Below are 26,116 nucleotides of genomic sequence, written 5' to 3' on the forward strand. Positions count from 1 at the left end.
GTCACCTGCTTTGCCTGTGTGTCCCCTAAACTGTGTCATATCCCTTCCACTTGCATCTGAACATGTGTATGTGGGTGTTTAGTTCAAAAGTGTCTGAGTAAGAAAGAGAATGTCCACGTGTCTGGTCGCTGCTGTGCACCTAATGTCCATCACAGTACAGGGGTCAGAGGCCTGAAAAGTAGACGGCTCTGCCTCCATCAAGCCAGGTGACCTCAGGCCAGTTCCTCCTGCTCCCAGAGCCTGTTTCCTCTTTATAAAACCAGAGGACTAGAGTAAGGGCCCTCTGGGGACCTTTTGGTATCGGAGTAAACTAAAAATAGTTAGTAATTATCCTTGAGGACTTGACTGGCCTCTCCCTTGACCTGACCACTAACTGGGGCTTTGGGGCTCCTTGAAGTTACCACATCCTCACTGAGGCAGCGTGGCCTGTCCCCACCACCCAGCTCAACTCCCCCTGGAGAAGCCAAGCCTCATCTCCATGTCTGTCATTCACCACCTCCCCCGTACACCTGCAGGGACCCCCAGAAGTAACAACACCCTTTGGGGGAGTTCATTAGTTACAATTATGAGAACCTGGGTACAGAGCCCTGGGCTCCAGATGCTCACTAGCTGCCCCCTTGTGTGCCTCAGTTTCCCCACCTATCTCAGGTTACTGTGAGAACTGAATGAGAAGAGCTATGGAAAGTATTTGGCATTCGGCAAGTGTCACTTCCTTTCCCACTGATAACAATGATAACAACACATACACACACAGTGACCCAGATGTCACGCCCCTTACAACTTGACCGTTTGTATTCTATCTTGGCCAAGAACTCAGAGCAAACAGAGGCCTCCAAGTGCTGTGTGTCTATCTGGAGAGGATTTGAGGGAGCAGAAGTCCACTAATCTCTCAGGAAGGCCCAAGAGAGAGCACAGTGAGTGAGTCAGAACCCCTCGAGGTCGGGCCTCTCTGTCATCTAATGCTGAGTGACTTCCAAGAAACTGCTCTCCATCTCTGAGCTTCTGTGATGGTCTGCCCATCTGATCACCCTACTGGGGTCTGAGTGAGCTGAGCTTGCACTTGTTAAACTCAAAGCTTTAAACCGCATTTCTTTACTTTCAAGAAGAGCGTGAAGCCCAGATTTGACCTACTCTACACTCATACCTGCTCTTCCCCTCTTTTGTTGTTGTTACGTGCCATTGGCCCATAGCCTGCAACCCATAGCGACCTTATGTACAGCAGCTCTGAAGTCGGCCTTGTCCTGAGCCCATCTCACTGATTTCAACACACCTACACCACATTGCCCCAGTTACTGTGTCAATTCATCTCATCTGGGGTCTTCCTCTCCTGCGCTGTCCCTCCACCCTTCTCCAAGGACTGGTCCCTCCTGGCTATGTGCCCAAAGTGTGTGAGACGAAGCTTCAAAATCCTAGCCTCCGAGGAGAAATTTGGTTTCACTCTCTCCAAGACAGAATTATTTGTTTTCTTGGCAGTCCATGATATGTTCAAGACTCTTAAGTACTCTAAACCCTTTTTCCTGGTTCTGGCCAGCTCCTGGCCTAGCCAGTGTGGTGTTGTTGTTGTTATTGTTCAGTGGCATAGAATCAAGGAAAACTCATAGAGACTCTATGAACTACAGTTCTGAACCCTGTCCTATCCTGTGCCATCCATATCATCTCTGATACACTTGATCCCATTGCTATAGCCATAGTGTCAATTCATCTTGTTGAGGGTCTTCCTCTCTTTTGCTAACCCTCTGCCTTTCCAAGCATGGTGTCCTTTTCCAGGGAATAGCCAGCCTCTCCTAACAACATGCCTAAAATATGTGAGCCAAAGCTTCACCATCCTTGCCTCTAAGGAGAACACTGGTTGCACTTTTTCATCTGCAGAAAGACATATGTATTTGTTCTTTTGACAATCTGTGAGATTTTGAGTACTCTTCTCCAAAACCACAAATAAAAGGCATCAATTCTTCTTTTGTCATCCCTATTCATTATCCAGCTTTCAGATGCATGAAAAGTGATTGAAAAGACCATGGCTTGTATCAGGCACACCTTAGTCTTTAGGGTGACATCATTGTTCCTCAGTACTTTAGAAAGGTCTCTGACAGCAGATTTTCCCAATGCAATATATCTTTTGATTTTTTGACTGTTGGTATCAATGGTGGTGATTATGAATCCAAGTAAGATGAAATCTTTGAAAACTTCAAGCTTTTCTCCATCTACCATGATGTTGCCTATTGGTCCAATGATGAGGATCTTTGTTTCTTGATGTTGTGATGGGAACTGCTATCGTTCCTGACTACCTTCTGTAAACAATCCCCATGTTTACATACCCACAGGGAGCTCAGCCCAGAGCTAGCCAATTGGAGCCCAGTGCCCCCTACCCCGGTCACCATGACAGTATCAGCAGTGAGTGTCTGGCACCCCTGTGCTGAGCAGCTACTACAATTACCAGCCCACACTGTCACCACTGAGACAGAGAAGGATAGAATCAAGAAACAGAGGAGGAAACCAGTCCCAAAGACATCGTTCAAGTTCTTGGATCCAGCTTCTCCTGAAGCCCTGAATCAAGTAACAATGTCAGCCTATTTAGACCTAAGTGCCATAATTTTCCATGCCATAACCAATACTCATGTCTGCCTGTCACTCCAGGACTATGTTCTCAAAGAAATAAAGTATTTTGTTATTACTACTGCTATTGTTAATCTCTAGGTGATGGTTGTGGATATTGCCCACTGCCTCTTGCCCTTGGCACCTGGCATGGGCATATCAAACATGACTTCAGTCAGTAAACAGCAAATGACTACCAATTTTGGGCTTTCAAGACAAGCTTTTCAACTCCAGCCACTGGAATTGTCCATCAGTGCATTGAGTGTCAAGTGTCTTCCACATGAAAAGATGTTCTCCACAAGCCTCCACTACCCATAGGTCCATGCCAGTCTCAGCACCCACACTCCACCGGAGGTCTAGGGGTATCCTGGGTACAGGGACGCCCTGATTGGGCTTGGAGCTGGTCCTAAGCCAGGACCCTCCACATCCTGAGAAAACGATGGGCCCTGCGGTTTGGAAAGCAGCTCCACGAGGCAAGCGTGAAAGCAGGCATGAGATTTACTGTAAGCAACTTGAGATCTTAGAAAAGAAAATAAACCACTTGAAATCATGTGGAAAAAATATAATAAACCTTACACTGGGCTATGCACACGATCTGGGATAAACAAACCTCAAAGGCCCCTGTTGTGACTGTTCTAGGCCTTTGAGGGCACAAGCGGAGAGGCAGCGGCTGGGGCTGTGTCCTGCTCAGTTTGCATGTGGCCATGAGCCCTCACCCGGGCAGAAGAGGCAATTGCTAGGAGACACCCCTCCTGTGCCCAGGCTCCAGGCTGAAAGGTCTTGCAAGGAGAGTGACTCCTGTAGGAATTAAACCCCAAATATATGTGTTGTTGTTGTTGAGTACCATAGAGTCGGAACTGATAACTGATCCTCTAATGGGTTTTCAGAGGCAGTTAACCACACAGGAGGGGACTTCCCATCTTACTCCTGCAGAACAACTGGTAGATTTGAACTGCATGCCTTTGGAATTGCAGTGCAGCTTCTTGCCACTAGGCCACCAGAGCTTCCCCAAAGATATGTGTCAGACTCTAAATCCCTTTCCCTGTGGATGGAGTCCTATTAGGAAACTGGGTTTTCTTTGTTATGTTAAATAGATAATAACCACAAAGGTGGTTCTGAGCCTGACTGATTCCGAGAAAAGGAGCCAGGATGCAGAGGTCTGTGGACACCACATGCCACATGAGGATTGTCTATAGATGGACTCTGTACAGAATTGTTGCCAGAGACCAGAGGAGGAGAAATGGTCACAGAGCCAATAGCCCTGAGACCCTGCTTTGGACTTTAGGCTCCAGAACTGTGAGAAAATAAATTTCAGTTCTACACAGCCATCCTTTTGTGGTAATTCATGTACTTCAGCACCTCAGTGATGAAGACAGCCACCTTCTCCTTAGTGTCACACGTGCACACAAAACACACAATCAAGTCATCCTTCTCACAATCTCAGGCACAATCACTCACACCTACACTCTCTCACATGCATACACCTACCTCCACACCAGCTGAAACCTCACTTTACAACACCGCTTTTACCACAACAGCTCAACCTCCATATGACTCAAAGCCGACCCTCCAGCAGGTTTTCAGAGGCAGTAAATTGCACAGAAGGAGACTGCCCATCTTTCTCACACAGAGTAGCTGGCGGATTTGAACTGCCTACCTCAGGGTTGACAGCACAAGTTCTTACCACTAGGCCACCAGAGCTCCCTGTTTTTACAAAAGGCCTAAGTTAAAAATATCTGTTTTGCCTACAACAACAACAACAAAATTTTAAGATAATTTTCATTTTTACCAAGAAAGGAGAAAAGTGCTCTGTACTTGTTGCTGTCCTAAGTCTTCAGAGAGCCAATAATCACCCAGAATAACAAGAGTCACGTCCACTTCCAGCTGTATCCATGGTCACTACACGTCAGCAGTACGTAGGTTTGTGTGTTAGTTGGTATGCTTTCATATTACAATCTAATGGCATAAATTTTTCAGTTTAGGAATATTCGAGAAAGTTTTCCCAGATGAAACTCCCATATTCCCCACTGTTGAGTCAGAACTGATGCACCTCCATTTGGTTTCTGAGGCCATAAATTGTATGAAAGGAGATTGTTCATCATTCTCCCACCAAGTTACCAGTGCATTCGAACTTTCAGAAAAGCACCCTTTGGGTTGGCAGCACAGTTCCCTGGGGACTATTCCTTCCCATATAAATGAGTGGTGATTTGTTCTCTGTTTCGTGCCATTTCAGGTTAGTAAAGATTTCCCAGGACCACTCTACACGTGGACAGCGAGGGAAACCCCAAAAGAACTGGATTCTCAGGCCCTGCCCCACTGCTTGGTAGCTAAACGGCATCAAGTTTTCAGAGATTCTGTTGTCAATTGAAGCTTCCAAGACCTTGTTTCAGTTACCTGAAGTCATAATGGATCATTCTGGGGCACCAGGGGACTTCTCTGGCAAAGCTGGGCCTGGGCCCAGAGGAGGATGGCCACCGTCCTTCAGCTCGGAGTCTGGACTGAACATGCAAAGCTCAGACTTCTCCAGAGAGAGGTCTCAGGGTCTGGCTGGGAAGTGGGGAGGTATAGTCAGGGCATTCCTGCCCCCATGACCAGTGCAGTTCTGTTGAATCTGGTTTATAGAGTAAGCTTCAGGATAAAGTTTCTTTTTAAAAAAACTAGAGAAGCCACTTCATTGCAAAGAGAATTCTAGAGAGGAAGGCCCTCAGCGAGATGTAGTGACTGCAGTTATGGATTCACTGCTGTTGGGGGTGATGAAGATGATGCAGGGTAGGGCAGGGGTCAGATGTGTTGTTCACAGGGTCACCATGAGTCATATGAGACGCGATGGTCCCCAACAAGAGTGAGGACAACGTTTCCTGTCGATGATGAAGAAGCTAAGGCCTAGGGTGGACCAGTCATGATGCTGGTTGATAGCAGAGCTGCAATCAGAGCCCAGAGGTCCTAACCCTGCGTCTTTGCCAGCACTCGGATGCTTCTACCTCTTGAATGGGCTTCCGTAGGCAGGGTACCCTTGATGGCTAGCCAGTGGTACTCGGGCAGCATCTGAAGCCATGCAAAAGGCCTCTGCAAGCTATTAATCCCTGCTGGAAGCCTAGTGGTTGGTAAGAAACCACACTGCAATCCCAATGGCATGAAGCTCAAATCCCCCAGCTGCACACCAGGAGAAAGATGGGAAAGATGGGCCATCTTCTCTCTCACAATTTACTGTCTCTGAAAACCCACTTCAGGGTCAGCTATAGAGTGGTTCTGACTTGAAGGTACATGACAATAACAACAACCCATGCAGACAGGCTGGCGAGAGTGAGGTGGGTTCCTCACCCTCCAGGATCATTATATTATCTTTGCCATTGGAATCACAAGTCTTTGTCCAAGCCTAGCATGGTTCCAGGAAGCCCAGGACAAGGGACTAGAGATTGAGGGGAGGTTGCTCAGTGCCGTGTGATTAACGTGTGGGAGGAGTTACAGTGCTTCCTCCCTCAGATCCAACCCAGAAGCCTCATCACAAGAGCCCCCAGGAGTGTCGGGAATGGACATGTGACATGCTGCTTGAGGGAATATCACTGTGACTCCCTCAGCGCTCAGCAGCACCACTCCTGGACTACTGTCACCCTTGCTGTCACTCCTGACTTACCCCCTGGGGGCTGCCACCGCTTCAAGGTAGCACCCTTACACCAGTGGAGGGCAGGCTCCTCTCTGCTCAGGGCATCTCATCTCCAGAAGGGCTCCTGGAGAGCAAAGTGGTCAGGCAGCCACCCCGGGTCCCCCATGTCTGGAGGGAGCAAGAATTTCAAGTCCACAAAAGACAAGGTGTCTACTGGCTTCTTAATGCTACTATAACAGAAACGAACCAAAAGAATGGTTTGAAAGAACAGAAACATGTTTCTTCACAGTCTAGGAAGCTATTGTTGTTGTGTACCATCAGGTCAACTCACTCTCACAGCATTCCTACAGGACAGGACAACAACACTCTTAGTTTCCAAGATTTTAAATCTTTACAGAAGCTGGCTGCACATCTTTCTCCAGAAGAGCAACTGGAATTTTGAACTGCCAACCTTTCAGTTATCAGCTAAACTATTTACCCACTGTATTACCAAGGCTATTTGTTTAAGAGGCTAGAAATCTAACTGCAGGACATCAGCCTTAAGTCAAGGAGCTCCCTGTCACTGGGAAAAGATACCTTTCAGTTTCCACGTTGTTATTGTGTACCATCAAGTTAGAACCAATCAATAGCTGACCCTCCCGTGAATTTTCAGAGGCAGTAAATTGCACAGAAGGAAACTGTCCATCTTTCTCCTGTTTAAAGTTGGTGGATTCAGAATGCATACCATTGTGTTGGTGGCACAATGCCTCATCACTGAGCCACCACCAAACCTGGCATTTCTCGATTGTCTCTTAGGGTTCTCCAGCTCTGTATATAATCTGCTCTTCTTTTCCTTCCCAAAGTGGTTTGACTGATACAGCTTCATTAACATAACAAAGAAAGTTCAAATCCCAGATGAAAAGCCATCCATGGTGCCCTTCAATCAATTCCGACTCAGATGAGCAACAGATGGAATCCTTGCTCTATGCCACACAACACTCAGGAGCTCCACCATGTTCAAGCCTGTTGCTGCGTCTCCAAGTCAATTCATCTCGTTGAGTCTTCTTCTCTTTTGATGATCCTTTACTTTTCTAAGCATGATGTCCTTTTCCAAGGATTGGCGCTTCCTGACAGCATGCCTGAAGTATCTCTAAGGAGCACTCTGAATGCTTGTTTGTTTTTTGGCAATCTGTAGTATGTTCAATACTTTCACTAGCATCACAACTCAAAGACATCAACTCTTCTTTGTTCTTCCTTAGTCCTTGCCCAACTTCCACACACATAAGAAGCAACTGGAAATATGATGGCTTGGGTTCAGGCTTTGGTGTTAAAAAAGTACCTGTATCTTGAGGTCTAATTCCGTACCCAACCATACAGACGTCCCAAGGCACCTCATTCCTCGCTTTGCATCTTCAAATGATCTTAATAAAGTTGTTCTTGAATTTGACTCTTCTCTCATATAATGCTTGGATTGTACACACCTGAGTCAGGGACTGAATTCCCTCTTTTTTTATGACTCCTTCAAGCAACAGCACACAGGTTTTTGGCAGACCACTTGCCGAAGATGCGTGTCCTGTAGATGGACCGACCACAAATAGAATGGCATTCTCTAAGGGGGCACCATGACCTCCATGTTGACTTTGTGCCAAGGCACCCGCAGGTTGGTATAGTGCCAAGAATGAAGGCAAGAAAAATAGCAGGGGGCACAGGGCATGTGTCCAGAGATAGAGAGGGATAGGGCCATTCTAGCTGTGACCACTGTCAGAGACATGCTGACCGCTGGGAACTTGTAAACATGTGACATACATGTCTTCATTTCAGCCTGTGACATGGGTACAATCACAGTACAGAGGAAGAAGCTCAAGTTGTTTGCTCAGAGAAAGTCAAGCTTTAACTCTGTTTTACTTCTGAAACTATCAACAGCAAATAATAGCCAGCTTGGGGTTCAGCCTGCCTGGGGAGCAAGAAGCCTTCAGCTTCTTCCAGTGTAACTTGTGTGTGAGTGGCTGAACTGCTCTAGGTTTGGGTTTGTTGGTTGGTTGGTTTGTTTTTCAATATGAAAAATAATGGTGGTGATAAGTCCTGTGTAATAGCTCTCACTAAGGTGGTTGTGTTGTGGAGATTTAACAATTCACATGTTAAATGTTACGTCAAAGAATCTAGCACATGGGAAACCTCAACAAATAGTGTTTGCTATTATTCTTATTTTAACTTAGACTCCCTTCTATATTGTCTTCTGAGGCAACAGGAAAGGGACATGGCAGAGATGAGGCAAAACCAAACCAATGTCCTGCAGGTCCAGCACTGGAGCAGGCGTCCACCAGGTCCTCTTGGAGGATGGAGACTCAGGGTCTCTGGAGGTGCCCCCGTTGCCAACAGGAAGACTCAAGACCTTCTGGTTCCAGGACCCAGGACAGGGCCTGGGAAGAAGGAAGGGGCAGTGAGTCCTGCTAGACCATATATGCGCACATATGTGACTGCATGAAAGCTTGTGTGTGTATATGTGTGTGTGCACGCGAGCGCACGTGTGTGTGTGTGTGTGTGTGTGTGTGTGTGTGTGTGTGTGTATTGGCAGTGGATCTGACTTCAGGCCCATCAGCATGAGGTTACTGAGGTTAAGCAGGGCCAGCAAGGCAGCCTCCCCACACAAGTGCCCGCGGACGCTGCAGTTTGGACAGGAATGACTTCACCTGCCTTAGATAGATGGAAGAAGGAATGGGGCAGGAGCAGCCTCAGTTCTCCAGCCCCAGACAATGTGAAGTTCAATCCTGATGAGGGGTCGGACAGTCCCTTTTGATGGCTAGGTGGCCAGAGTCACTCTCTACAGGAACATATATGACAAGAGTGTGACCAGCTCCCGGGCAGTACCCCAGTGACCAGAGAGCACAGCTGGTCAGAGCCAGAGGCCCACTGCACAGATGGGGAAAACAAAACAGAGAGAGTCATTGTGAGCCCCCCAGAACTTAGCTTTTCTCTCGGTGAGCTCAGGCAGCCTCCCACACACTCTGAGGCCCTACCCTGCCCTGTCATCACAGGGATTTGCAAACCCATGAGCAAACGCAGGCCTGGGAGAAGGCAGGGAGGTTTATGTTCTCCACGCACGTGAGCTCAGGCCAGGAATGAATCATATCATTATGGCAGGATTAGAAGAAAACTGCTGGTAGAAAGGCACACGCGTTTAATAAGGTCAGGAGCAGCACACAGCAGGCTATCCATCAGCATGGCCACAGGACCACGTGTGTCCTCCCTCCCCAGCAGCAGAGGCCCCAGGAAACACAAACAGAGGTGCCTAGACGCCACAGAAGGAGGCTGGAGTGTCTCCTTCCACGCCACACCCCCACTGCCAGGGCACACACATCGTCCCACTCCCAGGGCCCACAGGCCTACAATGCTCGCTTGGTCAGAGTCGATCCATAGCTGACCCTCCCCCACTGTGTCGTTTTCATCACTGACTTCCATCAAGTCACCCATGAATGATGGCGAGTCCATGCACAACACAACCAATGCTGCCTGGTCCTGCTCGTGATTTAGTACAGACTGGATCCCTGTACCCACAGCATTTTCACTGACTAATTTTCTGAAACACATTGCCAGGCCTTTCTTCCTGCTCTGTCTTAGTCTGGAAGCACCTCTAAAACCTGCTCAGCATCACGGCCACACAGCAGCCTCCACTGACGGACAGATGATGACTGCAGGAGGGGCCTTGACCAGGAACCAAAACCCCAGGTCTAGCAGATGAAAAGCAAAGCAGGAACCTCTGAACCACACTGCCTTCATGCCCACCACATCTTCCCCAATAGTAAAGCTCTCTCCCCCAGGACCCCAGCCCTCCAGGGTCTGACCTCTGATTAGAAGTAAACAGGGCAGAAACACCCAGTTATATATCTCTTTTAAACAGTTCCCTCCCTCCTCCACCTCAGTGCAGCACACACCATTGAACCCATCTTACTCAGTCTCTCCCCAACCCCAAGGACAGTCCCATTCTACAACAGTGGCATCATGTAATATTTGTCCCTTTGTGACTGGGATATTTCACTCAGCATAATGTTCTCCAGAGTCAACCATTTTGAATAATATTGCATGAGTTCCTTGTTTTTTAATGCAGCATAGTATTCCATTGTGCGAATATACCACAGCTTCTCTAGCCATTCGTTTGTTGATGGGCACTTAGGTTGTTTCCAACTCCTTGCTATTGTGAACAAAACTGCAATAAACATGGGTGTACATATATCTGCTTGGATGTCAGCTATGGTCTCTTCAGGGTATATTCCCAGTAGTGGAATTGCTGGGTCAAATGGTATCTCTATTTGCAACTTTTTGAGAAAGCGCCATACTGCTTTCCACAGGAGTTGCACAATTTTACACTCCCACCAACAGTGAATCAGGGTTCCAGTTTCTCCACAACCTCGCCAGCATTTGTTGCTTGCTGTTCTGTTAAATTTTGCTATTTTGACTGGGGTGAAATGATATCTCATAGTTGTTTTAATTTGCATCTCTCTTAGGGCTAGGGATTTTGAGCATTTCTTCATGCTAGAGCGAGGGCTGCATGGTGGAGGGGACCTGGGGGGGGGGTTGTGGAACAATGAAAGAATCTTTTCTTCTACTTTTCCATAATTTTTAACTCATGTACTTGTAACTTGTTAGTCAAATTTGTGTCTTCTGGGTTGCAGCACCCCCATGATGCATCTTCAAGGATATGAACATGTATGGCCAAGCACAATCAATAAGAGTGCATCTAGATTCCGAGGTCAATCTCCATAGTGGTCTGTGTGTTTCCTGCTGCCAAGGGGGCCCTTTGGAGTGGTGGGAGAGGATCTTCACCCTGGGGCCCGCAGCGTCCCTTTTCATCAGGGAGTAGCTGAGAGAGTGCGCCATCCCCTTTTCCTTATGACTCAGGGTGAAGCCTCTCTCAGGGAGGAGTGATGGGGAATGGCAGGGGACACACTGACAAGGAAGATTGATCGGAGCTGGCTTTGACAAGCACTGTGGCATTTGGACAAGAACAAACTGGGAGGAGGGTAAAGAGAATGGTGCGGCGGTGAATGAATGGAAGCCCAAAATCTCTGTAAATGTTTATGAAAATTAGTAAAATGTAATTATAGAAAAAAAAAAGAAAGTAAAGATAAAAGTTAAAAGCAAAAAAAAAAAAGAAGTAAGCAGGGCAATTACATGCACTTTACAAAGCTATCGAATTCCTACATCAGTGGCTGTCCTGGTAACCCCAGGGGACCCATGCAGGTAGGAGGCCCCATGAGCTGCTGAGAAGTGAGGGTAGTAGAGGGAGGCAGTGCTGTGTCAGCAACGAGGCCACCTTTGGTACAGATGAGTCAGATATAGTTGTCTACAGGGACACTTCTCACAGGGCCACAGTCTTCCTAGCTATCCATGTTTCCCTATCCACCTCAGAGGCTGGCCTTGGGACACTCTCACCCTTTGCAGCCTCTACAATTTCTGGTCTCCAGGGAATTCACCTTTCTCAATCCCTTGGAGCCCTCGGTCAGCCTCATCTCACTCTTAGGTGTTCTGCCCCTCCACACGCTCGAGTGCATACATGCAGCTGTCCTCTGGGGGGACCACCCACACCCCACCACAGCTGAGGGCAGCACAGAGGAGGTAGCACAGTACATAAGCGTCTGTAAAATGAAACTGCTTGTTCTCCTCCTCCAGTCAACTTTCCCAGAATCCATGGCTTCACCTTTGCTTTCATGGATGCAGACTAACCCCCTCTCTGTCCCAAGCAGGACTTTAGGCGCAAGGCCCAGGCACAAGGGATTGACCCCTTGAGCGCTTCCCAGAGTGGGGAGGGTACTTACAGCTCCGTAGACCTGGACAGGATGGCGGACAGGGTTAGCAGGATGCAGCCGTAAGGACCCACCTCAAACTGTAGGGGAGAGAAAAGGAATGAGCACCCCAGCTCTTACCTCCCTCCACTTAGCTCAGAGGCCTCTGTGGGGCTGCACCCAGGGAGCGGCCTAGGGTTGAGCCAGTCAGCTCTGGAGAGGGACAGAATGCTGGGCAGACCCTGGCAAAGATGTGGGGCTACCAGCACGAGTGGAAATGCGGACAGAAGGTGAATGACACAATATGCCCACTAGGAACATCCACTGACTCTCCCTTGCTCTGAATGTTACAGCAGTGCCAGCTTCTGCTGCTTCAATAGGCAAGGGTGGGAACACACATTGTCCCATCTAGCACTCCTAAGCAAACAGGCGAGAAATTCTATTACTCCTCTCTATCATACAGAGAAATTAACCACTGAAGGACTTGTCTAAGATCACACAGCTTGTCGGCAGCATGCTTGGACTTCTTAGGAGTTTTGTATGATTCCAACCCCTTTCCCCGAAGAGCAAGGGCAGCAGAGGGCAAGTTTGGAGTCAAGATGGCATCTGAGTAAATCTCAAGGTGAGATGTTTAATTGCAGAAAAAGATACAATCTGTTCAAATTTTTTAGCTATTTCTTTCCACAGCAATTTTTCACCTTTATTTCTTTTTAAAAGATATTGCATGATGTTTGGAAGGGTGGAGGGTCGGTGAAGGACAAGAAGTTCCTCAACCCGGTGGATTGGCATGGTGACAGCCGTAATGGGCTCTTGAGTGTCAGGAAGTGTGAGGATGGCGCAGGACAGAACAGGATTCGGATCTGTTGTTCATAGGGTCGCTATGAGTTGTACTCGACTCAATAGCATTTAACAACAACAACAACCACCCTGCATAAAGTATTATTTCTTTATCTTGACAGCTTTTTGGCACATCCTAAGTTTATCCCCTCAGCTAAGGGCCTCACCCGCCTCCCACCAAGCCTTGTTGTTGGCTTGAAGTACAGACTCTGGACCTGGCTCTCTGGTTTAAAGCTGGGCTCTACAAATCCTAACTGAGTGACCACAAACACTTTTCTTAACTCCTCAGTCTTCTCATCTGTATAACAAGAATTATCCCAGTATCTACCCTCACTGGGTTGCTGTAAACACTGAGTTAATCCTTGTAAAGCACTTAGAACACCAGTGCCTGTGTTAGCAGTTAGTGTCACTCTGGCTCTGTATTGTCCCTCTGTCCAGTACATCCACCTGTGGCAGCCTAAACAACACGAACCATGTACCTTTTGTTTTTCTAGAAAAAGACTGTTCCTTCCCCAAGTCGAAGCCAGTGCGAACGAACCACCCCCCTACACTGTGGGTGAAGACACTGCCTGTCACAATCTGTGTCATTAAGTCCTCGGCTCTCCTAGAACAGCCCATGAGGATTTGTCATGTTTCCATTTTTGCCTAGGCTGCCAGGAGGCTTAAAGTTAAAAGAGTGTTCAACTGTGGAGAAAATTTCAACTCAGTCTTCTAATAAAATTCTATTTCTTCTTCTGGAAAATACAGTCTTTCTTTTCATTCATTAATTAAACTAGTCAGCCCATCAGTCATTAATTAATTAATGTACTGATTGTGGTTACTATGCCAAGCAGATGTTTCATGTTAAGGTTGTACTTGTGAGCAAAATGAGCATGGATCTGTCTTTATGAGGAAGTAAATCAAGAAAGAATAAGCAACTTGAAAAAAGTAAGGGAAGGGCTGTGCTCCAACTGGAAGTGCGGGGTCCTCTGGAAACACACAAGACGACTCCATAATATAGATTTGGGCTTGAGGAAGGACAAGCCAGAGAAGTCTTTCTGGAGGAAGTGGTGTCTAGACTAAAACTCAAGGTACAAATAGGAATCAGAAAAGAAGGGATATGTTTCAGACAATAGGAAAACCACAGTCAAAGGATCAGAGGAAAGAGAATGCAAGTCCCTTGACACTGGAGCACAGAAGAGCCCTGGGTCCATAATTTTGTATTTAAGCAGCTTCTAATCTTTTTGGACCTATTGCCAGAGAGTGCACTCCAACTCATATCAGTCCTCCACTGGGTTTCCAATGCTGTGCATCTTTATGGGAGGAAACAATCTGTCTTGTTCCCATGGATCTGCTATTGGATTTGAATTGCCAAACTTTGGGTTAGTAGCCCAACAGCGTGTACATTATGCAATCAAGCTCATCAGCTACTCATCTGTAAATTCAAATTGAAACTGAAAAAAAAGCAAAATAAGTCCACAAAAGCTAAAATACAAACTTGGTATACTTCATCTGATTTTAAAACCATATCAATAACAGATTTATTGCACTGAACCCCAATGACTAAGACTACACACATTGTACAAGGTCATCAGACATGAAGAAATCAAAGGTCTTCAAGAAAACAGGAAAGAAAGATCAAAATGGATATCAGAAGTGACTCTGAAATTTGCTCTGGAACAGAGGAAAGAAAAAAAAAATGAAAGGAAGAAGTGATTCTATAGGAGAGCTGAACTGGAGATTTCAAAAGGCAGTTCAAGAAGTAAAGTAAGATATTTGACACAATGTACAAAGAGCTGGAGTCAGAGAATGAAAAGAGAAGAGCACACTTAGCATTTCTTAAGCTGAAAGTGCTGAAGTACAATTTCATGTCTCAAATTAGAATACTGAGGGAGCTCTGGTGGCCTACTGGCAAGAAGCTGCACTGCAATCCCAGAGATACACAGTTTGAATCCACCAGATACTTTACTGGAGGAGGAGGGACAATCTCCTCCTGTACCAGTCAGATCTGGTTTGACAGTACACACACACAAAAATAAGAAAATAAAATAAATTTTTTTAAAAAGTTAGAATAATAAAGGATTCTAAAGGAAGAATATTGAATGACCCAGGAAGTAGCAAAAGAAGATGGAAGCAATACACTGGGACATGGTACCAGAAAGAACTGGTCACCATTGAACCATTTCAGGAAGTAGCCTATGATCAAAAGCCAATGGTAGTAAAAGAGGAAGTCCAAGCTACACTGAAGGTTCCGGAGAATTAATGGAATATCATGAGATGCTTCAATAAACACATGAAGCCTTGCGTGTCTTGCTTGTCTATTCCAAGAAATTTGGAAGATGGTTCCTGGCTATCCAATTGGAAAAGATCCACGTCTCCCATTACAAAAAAGGTGCTCCAACAGAATGTGGAAATTATAAAATAATATCATAGGCAAGCAAACCTTTTTTTTTTTAAACTTTAAATGTTATTTAATTAGGTCTGTTGCAAGAAATCTAGAATACCAACTTGTGAAGATAAACTCCATTGGTGAGGGAGAATAAAGAATGCAGGTAGCTTTTGGGAGTCCACAGCTTTCTGATCAACCTTGTGCTGCTCTGTAATCTCACATTTCTCCTTCTCTGTGTTGAAGATCTCACCCTCCCACTGTCTGGCTCCTGCACCTGCTTCTTGAAGAGTCAATGAGATGTTAGGGGATTTTCACACCACTGATACCAACTTTAGTGGGGGCGGCAATGACAAATTTCTGGTGTGTCCTCCGCAGAGGAACTCGATTGAGGGTTAGCGGTCTGGTCACAAGGAGAAAGCTGCTATCCATCTGCTTCAGGAAAACCACTCTCTTGCCTCTGTGGCTCCCTGTGAGGAAGGTGAGAATGGTGCTGGGTGTGATGAGCGCAGCCTCATCACATGCTTCTAGAGAGCAGCTTCCTCGTGTGTGGACTGAACACATAATACTGGGCACATCTTCAGTAGGATGATACCTAGGCATTTTGCAAAGTTTCACTACTCAGGTACCACCATTCTTATCACCACCAACTGGTTTTGTGAAAGTAGCAGAAACCTTCTTCTTATCAACCCTGGACTTAGTGGCTGAATACTTTCTCTTGTACATAGCCTTCCTGGAAAACATGGCCAATCGAGAATACCTACAGATCCCTCAGATTAGGACAGACTCAGGGCTGCAGTGGGGCTTCCCCTTCTTGGGTGCTTTGCCCTTGGCATTTAGCTTTGCCATTGGCGTCTGCCTTCTTTTAGGCCTCAGGCTTCTTCTCCCTGGTGTTCTGATTTTCATCTGCCATCTTGCAAGATGGGAAAAGTGCAAACAAACTCTTGCTGAAAATTATTTTTTTTACAAAAAGACTGAGAAAATGCATTGACAGAAAACATCAGACATTCAAGTTGGATTCAGAAGAGACTGTGGAACAGCTTCATTTTTGATGAAGCTTCTCACTAAACACGAGAATATGTTTACTTGCATTTTATTGACTATGCAAAGGCGTTCCACTATATGGATCATGAAAGTTTATGGATAACATTGTAAAGAGTGGGAATGCTAATTGTGCCCTTAATGAACCAGCACATGAACACAGAAGCAGTCATTTGAGCAAAACAAAGGGATTTTTGCAAGGCTTAAAATCGAAAGATGTGTGTCATAGTCTTTTACCATATCTCTTTAATGTGTATGCTGAGCAAATAATCCAAGCAGAAAAAGAATGTGGCATCAAGAACAGAGGAAGACTCACCAATAATTTATGTTATGGAGATAATAAAACCTTGCCTGCTGAAAGTGAAGAGGACTTGAACTATGTGCTGAAGAAGATTAAAGCCTTCAATATGAATTCTACCTCATGATCAGTAAAATTAAAATCCTCACAACTGAACATAGAAGTAACATTATGATAGATGGAGAAAAGTTTGAAGTTGCCAATGATTCAAATTTTTTCGCATTCACATTCAACATTCATGGTAGCAGCAGTAAAGAAATGAACAGATATATTGATTACATTGGGCAAATGTGCAGTCAAGGACCTCTTTGAAGGATAAGGATGTCAGTTTTAAGACTAAAGTGCTCTCAGTTGAAGGCATAGCGTTTCTAGTTGCTTTCCATGCATGAGAGAGTTAGACAATAAATAAGAAAATAAAACAATCAATGCCTTTGAATTGTGGTGTTGGCAAAGAGTATTAACTATTCCATGGGATGCCAAAAAGAACAAGCAGGTTTGTGTTTGGAGATATGCAATCAGAATGCTTCTTAGAGGCAATTATGGCAAGACTCAGTCTAACATACACTGGGCATGTTATGAAGAGGGGTCAGTTCCCAGAAAAGAACATCAAACCTGGAAAAGTAGAAGGTCAGCTAAAGAGAGGAAAGCCCTCAATGAGCTGAGCTGAGCTGACACAGGGATTGCAACAAGAGGCTGAGCCCGGCAGAGGCTGAGGGTGGTGCAGGACCCGGCATGGCTTCAGTCTGCACAGGACCACTATGAGTCAGAAGGACTCAATGGCACCTAGCAACAACCAAATATTTGTGGAAGTGGAAGTGGAATGAACGAATAAGCCAGAATCTTAAATCAACCTCATCCTCAGTCCGAGATCTCAGGCCTATGACCTCGCTTCCACTGCTCTCAGGTTCCTTACAGATAAAGTGAGCATCTGAATACCCACCTTGCATGTTTCCTTGGGTTACTACAGACATTCTATGAAATCACGTCTGTGGCACTGGTCTGATAACTGCCCAGAGGACACAGGCCTCGGAGGACTTAGGCCACCATCATTCCTGTCACATCACAGACGCAATTGCTGCCTTGGTGTCCAGTTTCCCTTCTGCAATGCCAACCCGCTTCTGTCCCAAAGGACACATTATCCTGGGGAATCTGTTTGTTCAATATATCTCCCCTTGGTCATGCCTATAAAGCCCATCACAGAACTGAAATAAAGTAGTAGACACCACGGTCAGTCTTGTGCTAAATGCTGACTTTCCATGTACGGTGGAAGGTCATCGTTATTGTTGTAAAGGACCCTTGGTAGTGTAACAGTTAAGGACTGGGTTACAAACCAAAAAAGCTGGTATTTCAAATTCACCCACAAGATCCATGGTTAAACACTGACAGTCTGCATGTGGGGAAAAAAATTACAGCTTGGAAAACACTATGAGCCCATTCTACTCTGCCATGTGGTGTTGCTATGATTTGAAATTCACAGAAGAAGAATCGATACCTTTGAGTTGTGGTGCTGGAGAAGAGTATTGAACATACCATGGACTGCAAAGAGAACAAACAAGTTCATCTTAAAGAGGGTGAAACCAGGACGTTCTTTGGAGACAAGAATTTTTAAAGCTCTGTCTCATATACTTTGGCCCTATTGCCAGAGGGACCAGCCCTTAGAGAAGGACAACATGCTTGGAAGGGTAGAGGGACAGCATAAGATAGGAGAACACCAGATGAGATGGACTGACTCAGTGACTGAGGTGATGGCAGTAGGTGTGCCAGAGACAGTGAGACTGGCTCAGGTCAGGGCAGGGTTCTGAGTGGTGTTGCATGGGGATGTTATGAGTCACAGGCGACCCAATGGCACATAATAACAACCACCAATACACCCGTCCAAAACAACATCATTGCTGCTCAAAAGCAAAATAAAAATCTAAAATGTTTTGCCATCGAGTTGATTCTGCTTCATTGTGACTCTCCATCAGGTTTGGGGGGCTGTGAATCACAATGGGAGGAGACCACCTGTCTTTCTCCTTTGGAACCACTGAAGGCACACCACCTTCTGGTTAACAGCACAACCCTTCTGGGTGGAGTTCACCACCCGAGTTCCTGCTCCACGCATCCATCTCTGCAGTCCATGGAGAACCCTCAAGGAGACCCTGGTGTCCCTCCATTCTACACAGCCTGGTTTGGTGACACAGCAGAGGGTGGGGCAGTGACCCCTGTTCACCCTTGCTGGAACACAACTGAATGGCACTAATATTCCACATGACTTTAAGAACATTGCTTTAATATTATCTCCTCAAATTCAAGCTGCCAAGATAATGGGAGGCCCCAGGGCAACTGGCCGGTATTGAAAAGCTGGTCTAAGCAGAGAACTGGGCCGGAAACCACCATCAAGGTCCAGAAAAGGGTCTGGTGCCACCTGGGAAGAAGGAGTCATTCTTCCCTCCCAGCTCTGCAGGCTTGGAGAGGCGTGAACCCAACAAGGAACTCCAATCAGAGGCAGGGGCGGGCCACCCCCCAGCTCGTCCGGGACCGCCAGATGCCTCCCCACAGGGTGAGCAGTAGGGAAAGCACAGCAAGGAGACTATTTATTTTGGGCAGAGACGGTTCAGTGTTCATTTCCAAGCCTGGCATGAGGAGCTGCTCTTAGGCCCAGGCCATGAAAAATGAATTTTGTTAGCGTTGTGCTGAGGCAGCTCAACCACTTCCAGCAAAAACACAAATTAAACTGCAGGGGGAAAACATCGCCTTCCAGAGTGAAGAGGGCCAAATATTGACTGCCTGTCCACAGGGACACAGAAACTATCAAGCAACACCATTAATAATACACACAGGTAACGTTTTGCTGAAGATAATTCATGAACAGTTGTAGCAATGTATCAACAAGGAACTGTCAGAAATGCATGCTGGTTCCAGAGGAGGGCATAGAAAGAGAGACATCATTGCTGACGTCAAATGGATCTTGAGCGAAAAGCAAAAAATACCAGAAAATGTTTACCTGTGTTTTGCTGACTATGCAAAGGCATTTAGCTACATTGAACACAACAGATTATGGCTAGCCTTGAAAAGAGTGGGAATCCCAGAGCACTTAATGATGCTCATTCAGAACTTGCTCATAGGCCAAGAGGCAGTTTTTAAAATAAAACAAAATTATATATATATAGTTTACAATCAGAAAAGGTGTGCATCAGATCCATATCCTTTAACCATATTCATTCAATTTGTATGCTTAGCTAATAATCTGAGAGACTGAACTATCTGAAAAAAAATTCCTCATCAAGATTAGAGGAAAACTCTTGAACAACTGGTGATAGGCAGATGCACATTTCCTTGCTGAAGGGGACTTGACACATTTCCTAATTAATATCTAAGACTTAAGTTGTTTTTGTTGTTATGTGCCATTAAGTCTCCTGCAATTGATAGCAATACTGTGTACAATAGCTCTGAACCCTACTCTATCCCAAGCCAGTCTCACTGACTCCAACACATCTAATCCCATTGCCCCAGTTACTGTGTCAATTCATCTCACCCAGGGTCTTCCTCATTACATTTCAATACAAAGAAAACAACCGAAATCCACACACTTGGCCCAATATGAAACATGCTGATAAATGATAAAACATTGCAATTGTCAAAGATTCCATTTTACTTGGATCCACAATCAATACCCATAGAAGCTGCAGTCAAGAAGACCTATAATTTAGCGAAAATCTGCTGTCCAGGACATCCTTAAGGTGCTAAAGAGCAAAGATGTCAGTTAAAAGATGAATATGTGCCTGATCTGAGCCATGGTATTTTTAATCGCTTCCTAGGCATCTGAAAGTTAGACAGTGAATAAGAAGTCTGAAGAAGGACAGATGCATTTGAATTGTAGAGTTGGTGAAGAGTGTTGAATAGCCCATGGACTGCCAAAAAAACCAACCAACAAACAAAAAACAATACCAAAAAATATGTCTTGTAAGAAATGCAATAGGGTTCAAAGATAGTACATTTTCATCTCACATACATTGGGCATGTTTTTGCAAGGAAAAGTAGAAGGTCATCAAAAAAGAGGAGACACCCCCCCCCAAGGAGAAAGACTGACACAGTAACTACAGCAATGAGCTTACCATAGCAGAGACTGTAAGGGTGGAGCAGGGCAGGGCAAGGTTCAGATTTATTGTCCATAGAGTCACTGTGAGTCATAGTCAACATAAGGGTGTCTAACAACTATGAGAAAATAAATTTCTGTTTCTTACAGCCATCCATTTATGGAAGTTCTGATATAGTAGACTAGATAACTAATAAAATTGGGCTGGGAGTGGGGAAAGGCATAAACACAATTTGGACTTTGAGTCTTCTGAATAATGAAAAACTAAATTTCTGTTCTTTAAAGCCACCCACTTGTGGTATTTCTGTTACAGGAGCACTAGGAAACTAAGACAGGCAGACTGGAAGTTGTCTGACCACTGTCCCATCTTCCATGTTCCAGATAAGAAACTTCTCTAAGGCCACAGGAGAATAAACAATATAAACAAGAAACAATAGTCCAGAGAGAATTCTGGGTCCTGCTCCTGGAACCCGCCACTCAGAGCTACGAAGGGAACACACAGTGATGTGGACAGCCCACCAGGCCATTCAGGTGAGATCCAAGGAGAGCAAGGGGAAAAAAATCAATGACAGCCCTGTGCATGGGCCCTGATTCCTAAATCAGGACTGCCAGCCTCATGCCAGAAACACTGTTCTCCCCTTGAAAGGCAACAGAAAATAGCCAGTGCTCACAGAGAGTCAACCCAGCATGCACGCTTATGCCGGGCACCAGGTCTCTGAGGTGAGGGGACTTCAGGTCAGTTTGCCTTCAGGGACCGCATGCCTGCCTCCCCTAATTTCTCAAGGATAGACTGCTTCCTAAGGCCCAACATCTGCCCAAAGACCAACTGACACTGCCCCTGGACCAACCTGCTTAACCTTTCTGTATATCTTAGGACACTTCCTGTGTCCATGCCCAAACTCAGTGGGAAGGGGATACTTTGGGAAACTGTTCTTGGGGACTGTACTCTGATCAAGGCCTTTAGATCTGGCTCCATATTCAGAAAATCTTCCTACCACCCAAGCTCACCATCAACTCTTGAAATGTGGCCTGGAGGCTGAAGAGAAGATCCACCCCTCAGAATGCTGAGTTAAAGACAAAGAGGAGGAAGAGTAATTTCAATTAAGAACCAGCAGAAAATGGCTCTTTCTTTTTCCTTTCCTTCCACTTTGACGCAGAGAATGTCAGAATTATGAGGAGATCAGGTGACATACAACAATGGTAAAGTCTGCTGTCAGGGACCTTGCCAAAGTCCTGAAGAGCAACGATGTCAATCTAAAGACTAAGGTGTGGCTAAGCCATGTGCTTTCCACCTGATAGCTAGACAATAAGTAAAGGTAAGGGGGAAAAAAACCCAATGATGTTGAATTGTGGTGTTGGATAAGAGTACTGAATGTCCCATAGAATGCTAAAAGCCAAATAGGTACATCCTCAGAAAAGTGCAGCCAGAGTGCTTCGTGAAAGCAAAGACAGTGAAGCTTTGTCACAAACTTAGGGCATGTTGCTAGGAGGGGCAATTTCTTGGAAAGTGACATCATGATTGGAAAGAGAGAGGGTCAGGGAAGGACAGGAAGACAGAGAATGGATGACACAGTGACTGCTGCAATGGGCTCGAGTGTGTCAGAGATGAAGAGGATGGTTCAGGATAGCACAGGGTTCAGATCTGTTGTTCAGAGATCTCTGTGAGTCCTAATCAACTCGAGGGCACCTAACAACAACAACAACAATGTATGAACAGGATCTCAGAGGTCATTTGTCCTCTGACCTTGCTCACACTCGTTCACTCTTCCTCTCCACAGCTGGTGTTTGAAGGTTTCCCTTCACTAATTATAACAATGATGACTATAACAATACCAACACTGAAAGCTAATGCTAGCTGAGCACACCAAACAAAGCACGATTGTTCTGAGCCTGTGCACAATGAGGTCGTTACTATTATGCACATTTTACAGAGGAAACTGAGGTACAGAGAGGTTAAGTACAGGTCACAGAGGCAGTAAGGGACACCACCTAGCTCCAAACCCAGGTCAGCCAGTTCACACCACATTCTTTACCAGGGGCTGTCCATTTCCCTTGTCCACTTAAAGGAGCCACGGGCCCGAGTCTCCTCCATCCTCTGAGTGAGCTGCTCGGGGGCCCTGACTGTGTTCTGCCCCAGTTCCCAGCCAGTAACTCCCCTAGCTGACCGGAACTCTTGGAGGCCTGCTGGGCTCAGCCCTGCCCCCTCATCCCCACCCAGGACACCAAGCAAGTTCCTGTGCTGAGAAGGGCCTCCATCTACACAACTCGGGCCTCCAGCCTAAGAGTTCCCTTCTAGTCCCTACTCTTGCTGGTGCCCAGCCTCATTCATGCACTGTTGCTCCCAGAGGTGCTCACTACCTATTAGACAGATAGAAAGCCCTTAGATAACACGGGCAATCCACCCAGCCCAGCTCTGCATCTGCAGCCCTCATTCAGCTGTAATCCTGTGCTCAGCACCTCGTGTCAAAGCAATGACAAGGTGGATGACACTCTTCTCCTGGCCCGGTCACATGCCCAAAACCCAGTGCCCATTCTCTCCTGGGTCAGGTGGGCAGGGTAGCTTCCATTTACTAGAGAGTCCCCCAGAAAGAAATCAAAGTGTTAAAGATACCTGACTTGCAACCACCAATCATACCTGATGAATGCTTTGCTGAAGAAACGTTGCCAGCTCCTCGTAGCAGGTCAGACTGTAGAGCGTGAGCTGAGGAGAAGCAAACACATGGGTGAATGGCCTAATAGCTCAGACCTGGCCACTTTGGGGTCAGTCTCCTTGGTTGGGCTGCAGGGCTACAGAATTCCACTTGGGAATCATCCACAGTTAGAGCACAGTTTCCTCGGGGGACCAGAATCTGGGGGACACACCTACACCTACATGTATGCAGAAGCCTTGCCCACACAAATGGAGATTTTGGGAGGTGGTCAGCCCAGAGCCTGCACTTCAAGTTCCCAGGCTTGGAGACATCGTGGAAAAGGAGGAAAGGGCCAGCCTTGTGCCTGACTCCAAAAAATGAGGGGGCTGCACCCTTCCAGCCTACACTCTGGATGTGTGGACAGGGCGTATAGTCAAATCACAATGAGGGTGCAGGGCAGAGCTCAGCAGGTCGTGCTCCGAGTTCACTGCCATAGGAAGCAGGAGTTAAGGTCTACCTTGGATTTTCAGGTAGACCAGGAAAAGAACATTAGAAAGAACATTCTAGAGAAAACATTACACCAAGTGAGGCTTAACTGAGATCTCCGGGTCACACATGCCCAAACTTAGCTCAAATGCAATAAATAAATTAAAACAAGACCCTCAATGAAGGGCTTAATTTATGGGGAAAGCATATTTGGGTTTTTGCATACTTTTAAATTTCTTTATTTTTTTTACTGGATCTTACAAAAGTGACTTCCTGACCAGTGAGCTATTACAACCAACCTCTTCCCACCAGTTCTATTTCTCCATCACATACCCCTCTGTCCTCCCATACAAATCCCAGAAAGGATGCCAGAGAAGTGTAAAGAACATTGAGAGGGCTGGAGTCCAGACAAAGGACAGAGGTACAGCCCACTCGTGGAGCTTCAGACTCTACAAAACCTCCCCATGACAAAGAATTGGCCAGTCATGAGACAACAGAGTACGTTCCGGTGTGAGCATGTCCTCCTAGCCAACTCTGTCCCACTCTAATCCCAAGTGGAAGGTGCTGGGGGGCCCGGCTGCAGCCAAGGAGGCCTGGTCCACCCTGGCTGAGGAAAGATTTACTTATGTGAAAGGAGACAGTCCCCAAACAAAGCCAAAGGTTGCGTGATAATTTTCCAGAAAGCCGTACTGTTTCTAAGACTCCATCTGCTTTGTATTTCCCCGTTGGAATGAACTGCTGTGTTCTCGAAGCCCTAAAAAGGAAAGGGAGACGCATGAGTCCTCCTCCTGGAGCCGAGACGTGCCCTTCGGCCAGGGCAAAACCACATGTGCCATTAAATGAGGACACATCAAGAGGTGGCTCCAGAGAAAAGAACGCCGCCAAGGGCTTCTCGTTTTCCCCTCTTTGAACTCTGCCACCAGGCTGCGTCCAGAAAATGCCACTAGAAGGATAAGTTTAAAAAGGGAGTGGAAAAAAAAAAGACAGCAGAGGGAGAGCTTGGAATGATCAGCCCTGAGTGCTGGCAGGAGGAAGTCTGACTTCCACCCACAACTGACAAATATATTTCCAGACGAAGGAATGCTGGCTTGTCCTTGGTTTTCAGGGACACGAGAGATTCTGGTCCCTGCTCTGTCTGAGCTCTGCCCTGTCCCATGTGGCATCTGTTTTATACTGACTGGGCATCCAACGGGCACTGACTGGAAGTGGGCTGGAGTTTGGGGTCTCTGTGACATTGAGCTTGCTATTAGTGGCCTTCAACTAGCTGCTGGTCCTTCTGGTCTTATTTCCTCATCTATAAACCAGAAATAGGATCTCTGATCCTATGCTCTCAGGGCAGCTAATCCAATACTGAGAGTTGGAATTAATCAATGCACTGCAGTGTGGGCCCCAAGGACAAGTTCTTAATATTTGATAATGATGACAATACCAAACACTGAGATTATGGCAGACATTATCCTAAACATACTTTATCATATATTAATAAGTGATAGAAACCAAAAATCACTAATCACTAGTTATCATTTTACTTATAAGGTCTCATTTCATTATAATGTCATTAGGTAATAATTATCATGCTCCTCATTTTCTAGGTGAGAAAACTAATGAGGAACAGAGAAGTTTGGCAAATTGTGTTGAGCCACACAGCCACTGGACAACAGCACTGAGAGGTTGAATCTGGTGTACTTTTCTTGACCACTGTGTTTCATTGGCCACTAATGCCACCAGTCTGTGGTCTGTGGCCCCCGAAGTGACCTTCTATACTGAAGCTTAGTCAAATGGCAGGGAAAGTGATGGAGCATCTTTAAAAAGGGAGGCCAAAGTGTAAAATGGTGCAACCACTATGGAAGGTTGTATGGCATTTTCTCAAAAAGTACCATTTGACCCAGCAATTCCACTACTGGGAATTAACCCCAAAGAAACTATAACCGCCACCCAAGCAGATATATGCACACCCATGTTTATTGCGGCTTTGTTCACAATAGCAAGGAGTTGGAAGCAACCTAAGTGCCCATCAACAAATGAATGGATAGAGAAGCTGTGGTATATTCACACAATGGAATACTATGCTGCTTTGAAAAACAAGGAACTCATGAAATATTATACAAAATGTGTGACCCTGGAAGACATTATGCTGAGTGAAATATCTCAGTCACAAAAGGACAGATATTGCATAGTGCCATGGTTGTAAAACAGGACTGACATTGGGTTTGTAGGGAGACTGAGAAAGATAGGACAAATTATGTATACTGCATTGAAATAGATGAGGGAGAGAACTGTTTAAAAGGGATATATGATTAGGTATTATTGTCATGACAGGAGTCCAGAACAAAAGCTGCATAGTGAAGTGGACTTAGAGGGAGGGATTGTATAAAAATGAGAGACTTTTTCTTTTACTTTTCAAAAAGAGAGTGAACTGGGGGGGG

General features: G+C 45.9%; 1 pseudogene; it reads right to left on the reverse strand.

Annotated features, from left to right (window-relative positions):
* LOC102869327 overlaps positions 1 to 16,070 on the reverse strand; it is a 33,953-nt pseudogene extending 17,883 nt beyond the window's left edge.
* Positions 16,071 to 26,116: the final 10,046 nt, after the last annotated feature.

The sequence above is a fragment of the Elephantulus edwardii genome, unplaced genomic scaffold, assembly GCF_000299155.1.
Source record: "Elephantulus edwardii isolate Elephantulus edwardi_28Jun2011 unplaced genomic scaffold, EleEdw1.0 scaffold00452, whole genome shotgun sequence".
Taxonomy (NCBI): Eukaryota; Metazoa; Chordata; class Mammalia; order Macroscelidea; family Macroscelididae; genus Elephantulus; species Elephantulus edwardii.